Raw genomic sequence first — 21,083 nt, 5'->3', positions numbered from 1 at the left:
CTCCTTTCCTTCCGGAAAGCCTTGAAGACCTGGCTATTCAGACAAGCATTTCCATAAGTCTCTTCCCTCTATGTTCATGTTATTGCTGATCATAGCGCCAAGCAACCAATCGGTGATAGTGCGCTCTAGAAATATTTAATAACATAACATAACATAACAAATAATGTTAACTCATAAAAAGTTCATGTCAACCACTTTATTTTTACGGCAATATATAATGAGGCTATTTGAGTTACATAACTTGCTGCTATCTTATTAATGTATTATGGTGAAAGTGTTGTACAGCTTTATACTTCCTATTAAAAGCTGTGCTTTTGCTGGTCAATATAAATGTCAGGATTGTGCCAGACTGATTCTGTGCACATCATCAGGATATATTGGCCTGTAGTCCTGCTTGCTCCCAGCGCACTGTTGTGTAGTTCCTACTAATCTGTAGGATCTGCGCATTCTTTGGACAACATAAACTAAGGGCTAGATGTCAAGACTGATTCCAGATACCCCCACAGGATATATTGGCCTATAGGCCAGCTAGCCCACAGTGTCACTGTAAGCCCCCCTAACCTACTGGGGAGAGAACAGTTTCTGGCAACCACTGAACACGACAACCCTTATTACTCAGTGATCGTGGAAACAGTACACAATCTTTTGCTCTGTCACTCACCCTCACCTTCTCTCAGGGAGGTATACAGAATACACAGTGGGAAGTTTTCAATATATTTATTGAACCAACAATATTCTTATATAAAATACATGTGCTGCAATGATTAGGAGACCGAAGCAAGTAAAGGAGATTACAAGCACTAAAAGAGTAAACAGTAGATACATTTCTAATATAGTGCTGAAGCAATGAATAGATGCAGGCATATATGCAAAATAGTAATCTAACGTACTCCTATGATGCAGACCCTACTGTGAGTGTACCTAGAGTTTCTATGGGCGTAGAGCCAAGAATCCCCCCTAGGAACAATCCAACCCCATTACCTGATGGGATAGAGTGAAGGACCCTGTCTTGATCTCGAGTTGGACACCCCTCACAGAATGTCAGACTGGTGCATGGTGGATTCGCAGCATTCAGGGACCTTCAGTGTCAGCAGAAGTGCCTCCTCTACCAATTTATCAGGATGCCTATTTTATAATGAAATCAGCCTTTGCGATGTGCATGCTAGATTTGTGATGTTATGGATATGTAGATAGCGCTGTTGTCCCGTGGATGAAGATAGGACAACTTTTGTACTTAGTGCATAGAGAGGCCTAGTACATGATGTTCAAGACATCGTAATAATGTTCTGTGAAGCTGGATGTGTAAACAAAGTAGTTTCAGAGAATCTAATCCAAAATTGTCATGCATTCAAATGTTTGCAAATGTTCACAGCTGAAAGTTATTTTCTAGGACAATGTAAAGAATATATTCGAGCAGTGGAAGAGACCGGAATAGGTGCCATTCGGGGAGCCGCCAGCTAGCGAATGCTGACGTGAAGAATTCCCCCACCACGGACTCATGAAGCCTTACGTTTAGGATCAATCGAATCCTGAGGCAAAAAACTACCTATACCTGTGTTTTTGAGAAACAGTGAATAAATACACCAAATTCCATATCTGTCCAAGAACGGAGGCTGTGCACCTGAGTTTTGTGTCAGCACAGCGATTACAAGTCGGTGAAAAACACATACGTATAGCTAATTAATTTCCTTCCAATGTGAGTAGGCTACTTAGGGTTGGCTTTGCCCCGTTGGGAGAGAATTTACCACTGGTCCTGAGGAATGCTGGGTCGTCCAGGACCCAAAAGCTGAAACATGTCGACCGTTTTTTAGGACAGGGGGTTCAAATTTACTTAACCCTTTATTGTCCTTAGATTCACACTGTTTTTAATTGGGTTCGAATCACCCCTCTATTAAAAGTGTTGGTGAGGGAGTGGTCCACACCCATTTTAATTTGCACCTGTTTGGTTTACTTTATCCTTACACATACTAACCATAGGAACCCGATGAAGAAACACGGCTACCTACCATGTGTGGGTGCCTGAGGGTTCTTTTTCTCCATGCTGGGAAGTCACTATCCTTTTGACACAGTTCTTTCTTTGATACAAGGCACTTAAGGGTGGTGGTGGACGGGCTGTCTCACCGTTTCTCCTTTCGGAGCTTTGTATGTACTATAGTTTTAGATACTCTTTTGGTGTTTTGGATCAATGTAAAGAATAAGCTGCTTCGCTACATGGGCCTAACTCTGGAATATAACAGCACCATCTGTACCCAAAACCTAATTAGTAACCCTGGGCAGAGCTGGCGGAGCTGGCGGAGCTGGCGGAGCGGGACTACGCGGAGGTCCTAGGAGTTACGAACCAACTCCGTGGAACTCTGCTCTCCTCTGCTCCGCTTCGCCAACCACCTCCACCCCCCTAGTAAGAATGAATTAAAAAGACATTAAAGGTAAAAGAATAAAGACTTACCTTGACTGCGGCATCCCTGGGCTGCCGTCCTCCTCTTCTTAGCCGTCTCAGGGAGATCTGTAGAACAGTAGAATGCTGTCGATCTTCCAGCAATGTCATGCACTGTATCAATAGCCAAATCATCAGAGACAGTACATGGGGTGTTAAAGTCATTCAATGAGATGCAAAATACATATGGTATTTGCAAAAGTTCAGTTGGTATGAATATATCACACAATGCACTATCCCAAACAATACTATGAGGAATTGGAACAGCAGAAATGGTTATCAGGATAAGGTCGCTTCACACTTTGTGTGATGAAGAATGGGGGACTTAGAACCAAGTTCACCATTTTTACAGCAGAGCGTTCCTCGCAGATAATGTCTGTTCAGAAGCAGGAAAAAGATTGTCACAAAACCAATCCAAAGGACAAGGAAAATTAATGAAATTGTATGCCAAAGGTATAGTCATATAGGAACAAAGTACGTGTCCTTCTGCCAATAATAGAATGCACACAATGTACCTCGGAGAGGTGGAGGTGGCTCAGATGAATCTGAAGAGAAGTCATCAAAGTCAATAGAGAAGCCAGGGGCTGTTTGATCTATTTTTGGCAGCTCAGGAGGCTGTGTAGAACTTCGAGTGGATTCGACTTGTGGTACATTGATGTAGACACCATCTGTGTCAGGTTTTCGAATTGAAACCAGTGTTTCTATACAAGTTGTTTGCATAGTAGCTGTTGATGTAGCAGGTAAAACAGATACTTAATTATTAGACTTCCCCAGTCAGAGAGAAGAAACTTAATCGCTGAATAAAGCTTCCAATGGGACCTCCTGTATAGTAGTGGGAGGAGACAGATAATTACGCAAGAGACCGCGAGGCCTAATGTGTTGTACCAGCCACATAATGTCTATTTACACAAATCCCTTGTTTTTGCAACCAGTAAGGGGTGGTAAAAGTACAGTTCTGGTACCTTCAACAGCCAGGACAGGTACATACGGACCAAATATTTTCTTGTCCACAATTTTCACCTTGACCAGTGTTTGAATTCCAACTAGGAGCTGCTGGTGCTTTGTTCACTTCTCCAGTGGTGGTGCGTTTGACTTGGACATTGCTCTGTGCATCCGGAAGCTGTTCAGTTCCTGTAAAACAGCCAAACGTTCCGTGATGTCAAAGGGTGTTTCTTCTGCCATTGTGCTGGGACTGTCAAGGTCACATTAACCCCAAACAGGATCTTATATTGTGTCTGACTGCCCTGGGAGTTACCAGGTAGATTGTTTTAGGCTCTCTGGACCACATATAGGTGATGGAACCAACTGAGAACTGAGCCTAGTACCCTTGCTGGTAAAGACTGCTTTAGGTCTCTGTTCTTCCTTTCCACTACCACATTTCCATTGGGATGATATGGGGAGGCGTACTGCATGGTCACACTCAATCTCCCTATGGTATCTTTGCAAGTCCTGGAGGCAAAAGCTCGACCCTGGTCCGAATGGAATGTGCCAACTTTTTTTATCCTGATAAATACTTGCTGATCCTTCATAACAGTTCAGGTGTCAGCCAATCCCTATGGCCAGACCCATAAGAATTGAGAACAGGAATCCACTGCAACCAAGATGTATTTGTAAGCCCCATCTAATTGTAAGGGGCTGCAGTGGTCCAACTAAACACAAGTGCGTGGCTTTGAGGGCCTTCAAACCCTTCATCTGCTGGCAGATATCATATTTAAGGACAAATTCCTTGGTCTGTTTGTATAGACCTGGCCACCAATAGCATTGCTGCAATATAGAAATTGTAGCTGCCAACCCCTGATTGAGCAGATGCTAGGCCCTCCTGTGCTGCTAGGATTAAACCTAACCTTCGATCTAAATAAGGTACTACTCGATCCCCCCAGCAAATGAAATTTTTTGCATACTTAACTGGTAGGAGTATTTTGTTGGAAAGTCATCTGTCAGGTGGGCACCGAGGTGTGCAGCGTTGGCAGCCACCATGATGTCTCCATCTATTCTCATACTTGAATGAGTTAGTACAGTTACAGCAGAAGTTTGCGCTGTTGCCTTTGTGACTTTATCAGCCACAATTCTCTGCAACATGTATAACAACATGCCGATGACTCAAGTGTGAATCACATGAGTCTGTGGTAAGCATGCTTTTAGCTTAGTCACCTGTCCTAAAGCGTCATGCGTTTTGTTTGCCCTTTGGAATCTCTGAATCCATTCTGGCTCCAATAGTGTAAATACTTGCTGTAAGACCGGACACAATAATATGAATCTCACACAATGAGTGTGGGGAATCCAAGATCCGTATTTACAAATGCTAGATTTAGAGCTCTATGATCAGCCAGCTGCACTGTGCAGTCATCAAATGACTGCATGTAGGTTTTGTCAGGATGGAATTCTCCATCCTGGAAACAACTCTTCGGAGCGGCACATGCTGCCAAGTATTGGTGCTTTGTCCCTATGGCAGGCTGGGAAGAACCATCAGTATATAAGATTCAATCATACTAATCAAGAAGCATGACTTCATTAGGCTGAGGATTTTCATGGTCATTTTGCAGGAATGCTTGTGTTTGTAGTGTGGAGTTAAAAATGTAATCTACATCAGTTGTGGTGAGGACGTAAAGCCTTGGCGTTAGGAACACTGTCCTTTGCACAGCGTCTAAGGCTGGAACTGGAGTCACAACAATGATTTGGTTCCGCTGAGCCAATGCTCTCTCTCTCACCACTGCAGCCTGTACCGCCATCAGGATCTTTTCTGTCAGTGCTAAACGCATCTCTACATTGGTGTATAAAGGATTTATATGCAATAGGTACAGTGTTGCCTTCATTAAATGTAATATAGGTGTACCCTGATGCCTCCACGAATATTGAGCTCACCAGGTTTGTTGTGTTTATATGTGTGTGGAAGTGTTTTGAAGCTAGCATGTCAAATGGTGTAACCCGTACTGCATAATCTGGAATGTACATTGTACCAAAATTTAGGAAACCCATTATGGATTGAAGCCTCTTCAATGTGTTTGGTGGTTTTACAACTGCAGACTTCTCTAAAAAATGTGTTGCAAGGCTTTTGCCTTCACTTGGCATCTCATATTCCAGAAACAGGACATTGAGGTAGGCAATCTTTTTTTTTTTTTAATCTGAAGCCCATGTGAGGGAATCCCAAAACAATGCCATTTCATTCTTGTCAAGTGAGTTGAAAATTCATCATCAGTTTAGTCAATTTCATCAACATAGGACAATACCTGGCAGTCAAAAGTTTGTAAACGTTCTGTAACCCAGGCTGAATACAACCTGGGGCATTTCTTATATCCGTGGGGCAAATGACATAATTGTTTTTGAGAATCCAGCGAGCTAAATGCAGTCAAATACCTGCTTTCAGGTGCAATACTTTGGCAGAAAAATCCATTTGAAATATGTAGTGTTGTTTTGTATTTTTTATGCACAATATTGTTCATTGGTGGCATGCTGTGTGTGTTCTGTACAATGAATATACATGTAACAGTGTTTAGGTGTCTGGTAACTAATACTAGATGATATGAATGGTCTGGTTTGATAACTGCAAACAAAGTTTTGTTTATAGGAGAGGTGCAACTTTCTTTAAGACGTTGGTATTCAAGTTGTGTGAGAATCTCCCTAACTTTGTTTTTAAGCCTCATTTTTAATATGGTTTTATCTTTGAGGATGTGGGACTAACTTCACTGGTATTACGTCATCCCACCCCACATAGTTTCAGGATAACGCAGGAGCTAGCGCTAACACCCACTCCTTGGGCTTATGAATGTTACTGATTCTGGAACGAGGTAAACAAGCAGATAAAATAAACATTTCTCCCTTTAGGCAGTACATGACAAACCCTGGACCTCCTGTATAGTAGTGAGAGGAGACAGACACTTACGCAAGAGCCCGCGAGGCCTATTGCGTATTGTGTTGTACAAGCCACATAATGTCTATTGACACACATTTCTTGTTTTTGCAACCAGTAAGGGGTGGTAAATGATACCTTCACAGCCAGGACAGGTACCTACGGATGTATGACGTTACAACGCATACTTTTACCACGCATACCTTTACAACGCGGTTTTTACATCGCATACCATTACAACGCATAACGCTTTTGGGTGTTGGATAGTGAATAGTTTCATTTACTATTCCAACTCCAGTCCCCGTGGACACTAGGGAAGGTTATTGGATAGTAAATTAACCTATTCCCTATCCTAGAGCACCCCCCAGAGCAATGCGTTGTAATAGTTTGCGTTGTAAAAGTTGCGTTGTAATGGTAGTTCGTTGTAAAAGTTTCATTGTAAAGGTTGTATACCGGTACATACAGTCTGTAAGATGGACCAAATATTTTCTTGTCCACAATTTTCTCCTTGACCAGGTCTCTAATGTTTGAAATCCAACTAGGAGCTGCTGGTGCTTTGTTCACTTCTCCAGTGGTGGTGCGTTTTACTTGGACCATGCTCTGTGTGTCCTGGAAGCTGTTCAGTTCCTGTAAAACAGCCAAACGTTCAGTGATGTCAAAGGGTGTTTCTTCAACGACTGTGCTGGGACTGTCAAGGTCACATTAACGCCAAACAGGATCTTATATTGTGTCTGACCGCCCAGGGAGTTTCTAGGTAGATTGTTTAAGGCTCTCTGCACCACATATAGGTGAATGAACCAGCTGGGACCTGAGCCTAGTACCCTTGCTGGTAAAACCGCTTTAGGTTCTTCCTTTCCACTACTTCATTTACATTGGGATGGCAGGGGTAGGAGTACTGCATGGTGACACCCAATCTCCCTATGGTGTGTTTGTAAGCCCTGGAGGCGAAAGCTGGACCCTGGTTCGAATGGAATGTGCCAACTCTGTTTATCTCGATAAATACTTGCTGATCCTTTATAATAGTTCAGGTGTCAGCCAATCCCTGTGGCCAGACCCATAAGAATTGAGAGTAGGAATCCACTGCAACAAAGATGTATTTGTAAGCCCCATCTAATTGTAAGGGGCTGTAGTGGTCCATCTAAACACAAGCGCATGGCTTTGAGGGCCTTCAAACCCTTCATCAGCTGGCAGATGTCATATTTAAGGACAAATTCCTTGATCTGTTTGTATAGACCTGGCCACCAATAGAAATTGTCAGATTCTGATGCCTTGCTTAGCGCGCCTGCCTAATATTGGGACTACGAGTCCCAGAAGACTTAGCGGTCGGGAGGCGGGACCTATAATTCTCAGCGGAAATGGAGATCGGGTTGCATTGGATTTGTGATTGCTTTGGTCTGGTGAGCGGAGCAATTGCCCGTTGGATTGCAGTTCCGTTGTGCTTCGCTGTACTGGTGCGAAGACACGGTTTTCTTAGCCAGACCCATATCGGGGTTGGACCTGGATGTGGTTTGAGAGGCGTGACGGCTGTTGCGCCTGGGAGTCGTTGTGGTTCTTCGCTGGGTGGCGTTCGCGAAGACACCGCTCCCAACATTTCCTTCGGTGGTAAGGGAAACGCTGTGGTGCTTCGCTGTGTCCTACGTGAAGACACAGCCTTCATTGGAACCTTGGTGACCGCGGTGGAGCGGGTCGTTTGGATTCTTTGCTTGAAGACACAGGCTCCGGGTGGTCCTTTGAGCTTTGGGGAGAGTTCTCTCAAGGAGGAGCGTTTCAGAACATTAAGAAGAGAGTGCTCGCCTGGAACTGAGGAGCCCATTAACTTGTTGACTCAGGTGTTTTTGGGGTAAGGCGAGCCGGTTCTCTTCTTCTGGAGCCGCCTCGGTTTTCTTCATTTTTTTCCTTTTTTCCTTTTCTTTTCTGATTACCGGAATTTGGTTATTTGCACAACAGATACTGGTGTAGGCATCTGTGACTTTAACAGAACAGGAGGGTGTTTTGTTTGTAGCTAGGAGACTACCGATTCGCATCTTTCTGACGGTTTCCTTGTGGTCCTCATAGTGCGTGCCACCGGTAGGTACATGTAACTGCTTGTCGAGTAGAGAGTTCACGAGGAGCTATAGGGGGAATAACATTGTGTTTATGTTCCCATAGGAACACCCCGGGGGCGTCACGCAGGAGGAAAGTGTCAGACACAGGGAGGTCCTCCCCGCAAGTCCTCTTAGCAAGGTAGGAGCACTATCGTATCAGTTGTTAGAGGTGGCTAGGTGCCCAGGAGTGATATTGACGGGCTCTTTCTTTGTTTTCCAGATTGGTAACCCCCCCTGGCAGCCCCATTCCGGCCCTTCACATTTTCCCTCGCCAGATCACTTCTAAGCTTGGGATATCTAAGACAACCAAGCTTGGGGGGATCTGGAGGTGGACCCATTGAGCATCGCCCGGATCCTCGAGAGCGTGGAGATCTGACAGAATCCAATGCCCACGAAATATTGCTCTTCCCGGTCCGGGTGATTCCTCGATCATGGCGCCCTTGGATGATCAGCTGCAAGCGTTAGTGCTTGTACAGCAAGAACTGTCAGATTTCAAGGCAGAGACCGTGGCCCTGAGAGAAAGGGTGGATAGGCAGGTGTGTAACCCCTTTGACGCCTCGTCGTCTAACCCCCATATATACGTGACGGTACCCCCGCCAGTCCCTTTGGCCACCCCGGAGAGGTATTCTGGGGATCCCCATAAAATACAGGCCTTTCTCACACAGATAGCCTTGCATTTTTCGTGTAGACCTGCGTCTTTTCCGACTAACGTCTCTAGGGTCGCATTTGCGATCTCTTATCTTACAGGGGACGCTGCCGATTGGGCGGTTCCGTTGGTTCGCAATGATGACCCTCTATTGTCTAACTGGGATGACTTTAGGAAGGAATTTGAGAGGGTGTTCGATCGGCGGGCAACCACATTTAGTGCGGATAAGGAGTTGTTAGAGCTCAGACAGGGAAAAAGGGACCTGGTAGCTTATATGACGGCGTTCAACCGTCTGGTTGCGGAGACCGCCTGGCCAGAGGAAAAGAGGATGTCTCTATACTATCAGGGGTTATGTGATGAGATGAAGGACGTGTTGGCGCAAATTGATCCCCAGCCCACCACCTGTATCGATCTTATAAACCTCATGCTAAGACTAGACCATCGGATGTCTGCTAGACACGGGGGAGGTCGACGGGGGGATAGGCCCTCCCCAGTAAAAGAATTAGAGCACCGGAGTACTCGAGTTACCTCACCCAGGAAAGCCGGGTGCATAGGTGTCTTTTCCTGTCGGGTTTCGTCGTCGATTTCAATGGCGATCTGCTGCAAAGTGCTGCTGGCGTCCAAAAGATGTGAAGAACCTGAAAGCAGAGGGGACAGAGTTTGGGTCACTAGCCAGTGACCGGGAAGGCGATGTCGTGTGCTTGCAGGTGAAGAAGGTGAAGCTTGACTCTTCAGCCACAAGGTCCCGGAGACGTCGACGATGACCAGGAGCTGGATTCGAGCTATACCACAAAGGATGCCGAGTGCTGCGGTGTCAGTGCCCAGATTGGACCCAACAAGCTTTGGCAACAGCAACCCATGCAGAAAGCAGAGCTAGGCTTCGGGGCAGACCAACAAGGTCTGGGCAACTCACCACTTCGTAGGGAGTCAGGGCATGCCTGGAGCAACCAGGGAAGCCCAAGGAAAAATAGTTACCTTCGAGGGGACCCACCAGTCAACGGACCAGGGATCCTGAAGGAGTCTCGAGCGGAAATGCAAGGAGCAGACCCACGGGACACTTGTGGAGTGCAGGCCCACAATCTTCAGTGCAGATGATGCTCTGGGTTTGGGCTACACGTAACCCAAAGCACAACTTCAGGAAAACTTGGGAAGTCAATCCGCCTAGCAAATGTGCACGGTGTCAGGAATTCCAGTTCCACGTCAGTCATTCAGGCTGCAGATCTCAGCTTTGCTGGGGACTCGGGTCGGTCTGAAAATCCTCTTCCTGGGCTGCAGGTACTTCGGAGTCTGGCTGGAGCTTCGAAGATGCAGACGACAAATGCTTAGTTGGTGCCTGTTTGAACAGGGGAGTCACTCCTTGACCCCAAGGGAGATTTTTCCGTTTACTAGTCGAAATAGAATGTCAAAGTTCCAGGATATATGTTGCAGAGGTTCGTCCAGGTATAATCTAAAGTCCTAAGGACTAGGGTCTCATACTTGACACCAAACACAACATGTTTCCATGCAGCCATTCTAAAGTTAGCATTTACCGCGAGGTTATAATGCACTTAAGAGTATATGGTCTGGCTGCATCACCGAACAGCATCAGAGAATCGATTCCAAAAGCTCCAGAGGGGTCCTGCTCATGCATGGTCATCCTCTCACACAAAACCAAGCACCCTGCCTTCAGGATTGATAAAGCCTGCCATAGGAGTGACTTATAGGTTTATATGTGTCAGTTATTAAAGGTAGATATAGGTAACCTATATCTTAGTAAGGGGTGCATACACCACCTTACCCAGGCTGCAGTAGCAGACCAGTGGTGCCATTTGGGAAGGATTCCCAGGGGTGGCATAATACATGCTTCAGTCCCTGGTAGGCATCTGGGATACCTATGCCCTTAGTACCTAAGGTACCATATACTAGAGACTCACAAGGGTAACCCAGTAAAAAATATGGAGTGTACCTAAAGTACATGCAATCAATTTAGAGAGGAAGCAGCTAGGCTGGGGTCCTGGATAGCAGGGCCCCAGCCTGACTAAAGTTGAGAAACAGTGAAACACCAGCAAAAAGTGGGGGTAACCATAGTAAGCAGATTCTACTCTCCTACACAGGGCAGATTCTGCCCCATATTCATTCTGTATTTGTTTCAATACTTCTGCTATAACCGCTATTGAGGGGGTACCTTGAGTTCTGTTGTAAACAACAGCAAAAACTGTACCCCAAGTGGTACAATCCTCTATCAGGGGAGCTATTCCCAATGGCAAGCAAATAGTCAGTATTTTTTGTTTTTCGTGCAGGCCCATATATGGAAATATTGCCTCAAGCTGGGCTATCAGAATAACAAGTCAAGTTTGAATACTTTATTCGACAACACTGTCATAAAAGCATGTTTCCCTAAGCTATAACAATAAATACTATTCTAGAATTTAAGAGCAAGATAAAATGCAGGTTAAACCGTACATGTTGTATAGTGCTGGTGAATATTTCAGTTCATAAAAAATCATGCGTTATACAATCCAAGTCACAGCATAAAGCCTTGCATACATACACAATTATAGTTGCAATTTTAAAGTGCCCGTGCGTATTAGCCAGGCCCACCCCATAAATTTGGCTACAGCAATAGCAAGGTGCGGGACACAGTTATATCTTAGTATTCTCAGTGCCTCTGAGTAATTCCTAGTCCCCAAGTTCCTGCATGCCGGTTTTAGCCATCTACTTCTTGGGGCAGCATATAGCGGGCAAACAAACAAAAAATGTGGGATGTCTTCTATATGTACTTTGCAATGAGAGCAGGTATTCACACCACCAGAGTACCATTTGACAGTAAAAGCATTAAGACTGGAAATATAACTTTCTATCTAGGGGTTTGGAAATCAGGTCCCAATACTGTTCATATTTGGGTATGGGTTTAAAATCCAAGAACTGGGATGTCAACATCGATGGTTGGTTAGAGATCAATGCCATGTTAAATATCATATCCCAATACATTTTTTTCAAACATGTCTTGGATGGAAAAACTTATGGATCTACTGCTGTCCACAAGTGATCTAGGTGCAGTTTTTGGAGCAAGGTTCTTACTTCATTGAGCCATAGTATCTTATGAAAGTGATCAGAGCTTACAACATCCATAAGGGCAGCTGCGTAATGATTCAGTTCGGGGGTAGTTTTTACTCGCCTTCAATATAGGAGGGGACGCAGTCTTGCCATATCCTCTATCTTTTTCCTCCCGAGGTCGTATTGTAGCGGGATCGTAGGAGTGCTCTGGGGTACACCAATCATTTGTCGAAGAAACTTATTTTCTGCGACGACTAGTGAACTCAAATTTGAAAAGCCCCATAGCTCTGATCCATACAAACAGGCTCCCAGAACTTTCATGCTGTAAATCTCCATTATTGGCTGAGTGGGTTTTGTAAATGAAGATTTATGTTTTAGCGCTATTGAACCAGCCAATTGATTAAACTTTAGCACCACATTATCCATATGGGATTTCCAGTTCATGTTAGACTGCAATGAAATGCCTAGATAGGTAAAAGCATTCACTTCCTCCAATACAGAGCCATTAAAATACATTTTCCCCTTGAATTTCTTAACCGGGCACAAGTTCATGAACTTAGTCTTTGTTGTATTTAGTTCTAAGCCCCGGATCCAGCAGAAGTCACCAAAAGCGTTGAGTGTCTTTTGTAAGCCGCTGGGGGTCCGCGAGACCAGCAGGGTATCATCAGCAAACATCAATACTGGTACTCGCTCCCCACCTAATATTGGGGCATCTGTCGTGGATTGTTTCAAGAAATCAACTATACCATTGATATATAATGAGAATAAGGTGGGGGCCAGGACACAGCCTTGCCTTACCCCCCGCTCCACCGGGAAGGATTCTGTGACATCTCCCTGGGCACCCCACCTAATCCGGGCGTAGTTGTCTTCGTGCAGTCTCACAAGCAGTGTCAACATTTCTGGGCTTATACCTAGATCCCTCAAGACAATCCAAAGTTTGTGGCGGGGTACTAAATCAAACGCTGACTTCAGATCCACGAAGACAGCGTATAATGGACCGTTTGTCAGGGTTACATTTTTCCAGAACATTGTCAAAAAGTGGAATACCTGGTCAACAGAGCTAGTTAGGGGGCGGAAGCCTGCTTGGTACGGGGAGAGGATGTCCTTATCATCAATCCAGGCTTGTATTTTGTTTTGTAACATCCTACCCATCAGTTTTTGTGCAGCATCGATAAGGCTGATGGGCCTGTAATTGCTTGGTAAAGCCTTATCCCCTTTTTTAAAGACTGGTATTATCTCCGCGCCCTTCCATGTTGCTGGGATCGTGGCTCCTTGTGCAATAGCGTTTGCAAGCCATACAAAATATTTACACCAATTAGTCCTGTCCGTTAAGAACACATCCGCTGGTATTCCATCAATGCCTGGCGCCCTACCTCTGGTTACTCCATCCATTGCCACTTGTGCATCTTTCAATGAAAATAGTTCTTGGGTATAAAATACCCTTTGTAGGGGAGTTTCAGTTGGGGGAGGTAAATTATCTGCGTATTGCGGTTTGAAGAATTCCACCCAGTCCTTCTTCGCTACATGGTTTTTTGGGCAATCTGCATTTCCCCCTTTGCCCCACTTTAATATAGCCCAAAACTCCTTCTGATGCTTAGCAGCACAAGCTTTCTTCAAATCTAGCCATGTGTTCTCATCCCACAATCTTTTTGCCCTATTTTGTGCTTTTCTATAGTCATTCCTGGCTTTTAATACACCAGTTTTTGTCCTCAGAGCTATACTGAGTTTCTGACGCGCTTCTCTACACAAGTTATCATACCATGCTCCTTTTGTTGGTATTCCGGAACCTTTCTTCTGTTTAGTTTTTTTGAAGAATAACTTCTGGATATTAGCAAACAACTTTTGCTGTGACTCTTCAATCAATTGATTAAAATTCAGCTCGTTGGTAAGAGATTGTAATGTGGTAACCTCTACATTAACTATTTCCTCTAAGACCTGCATGTCCCCTGGATTATCCATCAATGTAGCCCATTTAATGTGACGGAGATTATTGGATGAAACAACATCTAATGTTATAACACCCTTTTTCTGGTTAGTTGTGTTTTCACCTAGTACCAGATTAATGAGCAAGCACAAAGGATTATGTTCGCTCTCCAATCTCGGTACTACTTGCATGTCTACCACTTTGGGCCAGTCTCTAACATCTATAAGGATGTAATCTATCCTACTACTTGACCTCACATTGTCAAAGGTGGGTTTACCCTGAGGGTCAGAGGGGGTGCGACCATTTACTGCCCTCAGACCTCTGGACAGGCATAAGCTCTTGACCTGTATAGCTACTTCGGTCCACTTCTTTACCAGTGGCAGATCCAATTGAGGAATACCCCATTTGGAGTCTTCTTCTTGGGTCAAATCATTATCCTCACAACCTAACGGTTCAAATGTTGTATTCAGATCTCCCCCATGCAAATAGTATAATTTGCTGGTAGGATCTCTAAATCATTATCTAATGCACCTATCACATCAGAGGCAACGCCCCCTTGCGTTCCCCTTGCATAAATGTTATATAAAGCCATATTTTGGCCATCCGCCCTTGTGAACACTAATGAGAGTAGGTCACTATTGTTAATGGGTCTCTTTTTGATAGTGCATTGTAAGGATTGTCGTACCCAAATGATTAAACCCCCAGAGGGCCGACCCTTAATGTTCTTTTTCGCAGGTATAAAATAATTTAAATAGCCCTGGCGAAAGACTGGTGCCACTGCCCAGGTTTCCTGCATCATGATAATGTCATAACTATCGATAAACTCGCACCATTCCGGGGTCTCCAATTTGTGGTGGATACCTGCTATATTCCAGGAGATAAATTTTGTGCTACCTTCTGTCTGAGCAATGCTCCTTTGTAACAAAGGACACTGATTAGGGGGGGACAGAGGGTGTGAAGGAATAATTTCCACTTCATTTGTATTAGTATGGGAATTTAACGGGATTTGCTCAGCTATGCTAAGAGTGTCTTCCCTATGGATGGATGTTGTTCTCTTACTGCAATTTAATTCTATGTTTTTTAAAATACCGTAGTTTCCTTTATAGGATTCAATAGCCTTGACCACTTCTGTGCTTGACCTTTCTTTCAGTCAATCACATTCGCTTAGACCAGAAAGGGACGAGAACCTGTTTTCCAACGGTATTCCCCAATTATTTATTTTCCCACTGATTTTGGCTTTCCTTAGTACAGGGTTCCATTTGGTTTTCAGCATGGTTGGGTTTAAGGTGTTGCTTTTCTTTGAATAGAAAAAGTCCAACGTTAATGGCACAATTTCCGTTGTTCTGCGCTGGGTGGGGGTATATATTAGCTCGTATGTTTGGCAGAACTTCAGGATCGGTGAGATGCAGCACCACACAATCCCCCTTAAATTTTTTGGTGCCGCCCCCGATCCATTCAACTCTTCTAGCTTTAATTATTTCTTGTGCCAACTGGTCCCTGCCTCCTTGCGAAAAAGCCATATTCCCTGATAACCAGTGAAGAGATTTATTTATTAGGGAGGGAATGTTCTCTACTTGCCCTCGCTCCAGTTGAGGGACATTTGCGAGGACTAGTATTAGTGGAGAGGCCTCAACAACTAATTCTACAGCCCCTTTGTCAAGCTTGGCATCTTCTATGCTATATGTATGGCTTGACCCTGCATTGTTCCCTATGTTGGTATCTAGATCCGAATCTCTTAGCCCCCCCTCCCATGATCAGAGCTCTCCAAATTGATTGTGGGAATATCTACTAATACTTCTTGTCTGGGGGCAGTTTGGGTAGATTTGGAATCAACTATAGGAGCTTTCGGTAGTGAGTGTTTTATGTTCTCCTCTATTGATTTTTGCAAGAGGTCCCCTAGTCTATTCACCTCTTCGGTTAGATGGTCAATTTTATTTAAGAGTGGGTTGGTTATTGATTTAATTTTATAGTCTACAGCGTTTAATAGCTTTTTAAATTGCTCATCATCCATATGTGCCTTTCCTTCTATCAAAGCACTTGTATCTTCTACACTATTTTTCTCGGGGGACACGTTGGGGCGTTTTTTACTTGATCGTAAACCACCCCGTTTGGGCATATTCTTCCCCCCCCCCTTTGTTATTCTCGGTGCTGGGACAGGTGCGGGGGCCTCCTCTTCTATGGAGAATATTTCTTGATCTTGTATACTCTCGTGGGCTGGTTCATCTATGACCACCAAGAGTTGGGTCAATGGGATGTCATCCTGGGTCTGGAACACCTCATTACTGATATCAAGGGTAGGAGTGGGTGGTAGCGTGTTATGGAAATGCAAATCAGGTGAATGGCTCAACCCCAGGGATGATCGCCTGTCATTATTAATTTGGACAACTTTTTGTACCATTTAATTGTCTATGGTATTGACGGGAACAGTCACTTTCGATTTAGACATGTTGATTAGTTTGTTTTCAAATGCTGTATAGGCAGGTACTTGATTTGACAGTCTATGGAGGTATATTTTATTCTTACAATTACACGTAGTGGGATCACACTTACTTTAGGTATTTGCGCAGGGTTCTGGGCCCTGCCCCTGCCTCCTCCTGCCGATGAGGGCCCGCCCTTTGCCCGGGCTTAGCCCCGGGCGTCCCGCTCGCGTCCCGCGACGCGGGGGTGTCGGGGATTTGTAGCGCCTCCTGGCGCGTTCTCCCCGCGTCCTTGGTCACGTGCTGTGCGCCGCCGCGTGGCCTGCCGGGTATTGTAGTCCCCGGAGCGGCGGCGCGGTCCTTGTGAATTTGGTGACTCTTGGCGGTGTCGGCTGGTGCCTGCTGCAGACTCTCGGCGGTGGCGGCGGTAAGTTAGGTCTCTCCCCCGCTCTGCCGGGGTGTCGGGGATTTGTAGTGCCTCCTGGCGCGTTCTCCCCACGTCCTTGGTCACGTGCTGTGCGCCGCCGCGTGGCCTGCCGGGTATTGTAGTCCCCGGAGCGGCGGCGCGGTCCTTGTGAATTTGGTGACTCTTGGCGGTGTCGGCTGGTGCCTGCTGCTGACTCTCGGCGGTGGCGGCGGTAAGTTAGGTCTCTCCCCCGCTCTGCCGGGGTGTCGGGGATTATGTAGCGCCTCCTGGCGCGTTCTCCCCGCGTCCTTGGTCACGTGCTGTGCGCCGCCGCGTGGCCTGCCGGGTATTGTAGTCCCCGGAGCGGCGGCGCGATCCTTGTGAATTTGGTGACTCTTGGCGGTGTCGGCTGGTGCCTGCTGCAGACTCTCGGCGGTGGCAGTGGTAAGTTAGATCTCTCCCCCGCTCTGCCGGGGTGTCGGGGATTTGTAGCGCCTCCTGGCGCGTTCTTCCCGCGTCCTTGGTCACATGCTGTGCGCCGCCGCGTGGCCTGCCGGGTATTGTAGTCCCCGGAGCGGCGGCGCGGTCCTTGTGAATTTGGTGACTCTTGGCAGTGTCGGCTGGTGCCTGCTGCAGACTCTCGGCGGTGGCGGCGGTAAGTTAGGTCTCTCCCCCGCTCTGCCGGGGTGTCGGGGATTTGTAGCGCGTTCTCCCCGCGTCCTTGGTCACGTGCTGTGCGCCGCCGCGTGGCCTGCCGGGTATTGTAGTCCCCGGAGCGGCGGCGCGGTCCTTGTGAATTTGGTGACTCTTGGCGGTGTCGGCTGGTGCCTGCTGCAGACTCTCGGCGGTGGCGGCGGTAAGTTAGGTCTCTCCGAGTTATCAGAATAACATTTGCTCACATCTAGTGGGCATTTCTCCCATAATCGCGTTCAGAGTTTGTGGGGTGATTTTTGTTGCAGTCCCTTGTGGTTAACCAGTTTGAGTGACCCTTGAATGTTGAATTGTAAGTGTTCGCATTACAAACTGTGTGTGATTTCTATATAATTTCTTTTTTTTCTGTGAAGTAGATGAAAGTCTGCTGCTGGCAATGTATCAATCTCTGGATGCAGTGTGTAAGCAGCTAGGACCGGCCAAGCTGAATAGTCTCTGCTGAGCGGACCGAGTCTCACTTTATCTGTGGTATGGGGGACGGTGCCTTTAAACCAATTTATATGTTCTTGGTAGGTTAGCAGGACTGCTATGTCCTCGTAAGGAGAATATTCTTCTGGTGGTTCATCTGGAGTATGAGTATAAAATGTATGTGTGCATGCATCTGCAGGTGTGAATTTAACCCAATAATAGAATACCTCTGTATGAATGCCTCATGTGCCTCAATCAAAAAGGTTACAGTCCCACCCAATGATGTGACCCCATAGTGTAATAATTTCATAGTAAATGCATGCCTGCAATTTTCTGAAATGTTAAGAGAACCTTCATGCTCTCCTTCTTCTGCTACATTCACATTTACAGCACCACTTGCAGCACTATCTCAGACAGACAGTTCTAGGATATTTTTATGGGAAAGAGATAAGGTTTTGCACAATGTATGAAACTATAATCCCTCAAGCTTGAACAAACCTACAGCTAATACATAGGATATACCTACCCTACTGCGGCAGATTTTTCCCTTCGCACTCCAAACATCTCTGGGTAATTGTAAGTAGGGGTCTCTGAGAAAGCATGATTGAACTACTCAGGTTTGACTGTTAAACTGGGGGTCCGTCCGTGCGAGCGGACCAGACATCTTGGGAGTAGCAGAGTGGCGGTCTAGTCTCCAGGACTCACGGGCACAAAAGCAGATGCTGGCGTGAGCGCGGGAAAGGCAAGCCCGTCTGCGCCCGTCCGCGCTAAGGACGCGCTCAGCGCCAGTTACGCTGCTCCTTTTGTGTTGGGACTGGGGTCAGTTGTAGAGGGTGATCCCAGACGTTATACCAGCAAAGAACTTAACATCATTGGTGAGAGGGGTGACACTATAGCCGGTGGGCTTTTGAATGTGAGGTCTCTCCCTAAACACAGTGTTGAGATACAATTGGTGTTAGAGACTCATGAACTTGATTTCTTGTGTATGACCGAAACATGCTGGAAATGCTTGCCCGCCAGGGTTTAAAATTCGCCACAAGCCCAGAACTAGTGGGAGGGGGAGGTGGGGTGAGTGTGATTTTTAGAGACACAATGGACTTGAATGTCATCGAAATTGATACATGCAATGGCTGTGAATTATTTGACTTTTCTCTTAAGAATGCACAGAGGCTTTTTTTTAACGGGCATTATTTGTTATAGACCCCCAGGGGTCTTTAATTTAGCCCAGCAGCAGTCGTTATTGGAATTGTTTTCCAAAATGGCTGCTACTCATAGCCATTAGGTGATTCTTGGAGATTTTAACCTGTGGTTGAATGGCACTATGAACACAGGATTTCTTAATATGATTCACTCATGTGAGGCCCTTGGCCTCTCCCAGCGAGTCTCGCAGGCAACCCATACAGGGGGTCATCGGTTAGACCTGATCTTCTCTGAGACCAACCTCCTTACTGTTGGGGATGTTCTACCTATGGCCTGGACTGACCACTCTTTGATAAAAAAAATTGTGAAGTCAGGCACGCTTACTGTAGGGACATCTAGTCAAGTGAGGGAGTATGTTAGCAGGGATTGGAAGTCCCTTGCTTGGAAAAAAGGTGCCTCACCCACGTTCATGGTTAAGGAATGCTTTGCCTCCGACTAGCAGATTGAGGGGAATTACGCTGCCCTCTGTTCGAAGATTACTTCGGTTTTGGATAACTCTGCTCCTCTTAAACATCACAGGAGTAGGGGGGGGACCCTCAGCCCCCTGGTTTACGGACAGCCTCAAAAATTTGAAACTGGAATGTAAACAAGCGGAGAGGAGGTGGAGGCACGCATACCTGGATAGGGACAGGCTTGCTTGGAAAACTAAGCGGGTGGACTATAAGAAGGAGATCCATAGAGTTAAGGCAGCGTACTTCTCTAAGGTGATTCTTGATGCCCTGAATAGTTCTCCTAGCATTTTTAATATTTTGAATAGCCTTATTAGCCTAGACTGTGCCAAGAAAGTGTTCCCCCCCTCCCAGGAACTCTGTGAGAACCTAGCCAGGTTCTTTCAGGATAAAATCAAACTGATTATTGATAATATGGGGGTGGAGCAGCAACAAATCCTGGCAGTAGCTGATTGTGGCAGCCTGTCGACTCTTGGGGCCGTTCATGAACTGGGAGGAGTTGAGTCCCTTGTGGAATTTGTGCAGTTGTCTGCAGAGGAGTTCAGGGAAGTGGCCTTTGGTATCCCATCTGGGTCTCCGCTTGACCCAATTCTACAAAAAATCTGGAAGGAGTTAGAGGTTGAGCTCTTCCCTACGCTCCGGCTGGTGTGCAACCAGTCGCTTACTACTGGAGTGGTTCCACCTCAGTGGAAACAAGCGGTGGTGACCCCCTTACTGAAGAAACCCACCATTGATCCGGAATGCCTTAAGTACTTTAGGTGCATCACGCTTCTAGCTTATCCAGCAAAAATTGTAGGGCGGGTGGTTGCAGGCACCCTCTCTAGACACCTAGAACAGTACAAGATCCTGGAGGACATCCAGTTTGGCTTCCGGCCAGCCCATGGCATCGAGACGGCCCTGGTGACCGTGCTGGATGAGCTTCGCTGGCGGGCAGACAGGGGACAGGCAGGGGTTTTGATCCTGCTTGACCTGTCTGCCGCCTTTGACTCGGTGAACCATGGAATTCTGCTGGACAGGCTGAGAGAGGTGGGGGTTGCAGGTAGTGCCCTTGGGTGGTTTGAGTCTTTCCTTCAGGATAGAGAACAAGATGTGTCCCTCCCTCCCTTCCAATCTGCTTTCTCCACCATCTTGCATGGCGTCCCACAAGTCTCGGCAGTTAGTCCGATATTATTTAACATCTACATGAAGCCTTTAATCGCGGTCATCAAACAATATAGGATCGAAATTGTTAACTATTCTGATGATACGCAGTTGATTCTCTCCTTGGAGGGAGATGAATCAACCTCCTTGGAAGTATTTCACAACTGCCTGCGAGATACAGCGGACTGGTTGAAAGCCAACTCTTTGCAATTTAACACAGGAAAGAACGAGGGGTTATATTGCCCAAGGCCTAGGGTAAATCTCTTCTACCCAGTAACTTCTGGCCTGTGGATTTTTCTCCACTGGTGCAGCCTGCCAAGGTAGTGCAGAACCTGGGCGTGATGTTTAATAGCGACCTTACTTTGGAGGCGCAGGTTTCAA

This window comes from Lissotriton helveticus, chromosome 1_2 (genome assembly GCF_964261635.1).
Source record: "Lissotriton helveticus chromosome 1_2, aLisHel1.1, whole genome shotgun sequence".
Lineage (NCBI taxonomy): Eukaryota > Metazoa > Chordata > Amphibia > Caudata > Salamandridae > Lissotriton > Lissotriton helveticus.
Note: the sequence above shows the minus strand (reverse complement) of the source record.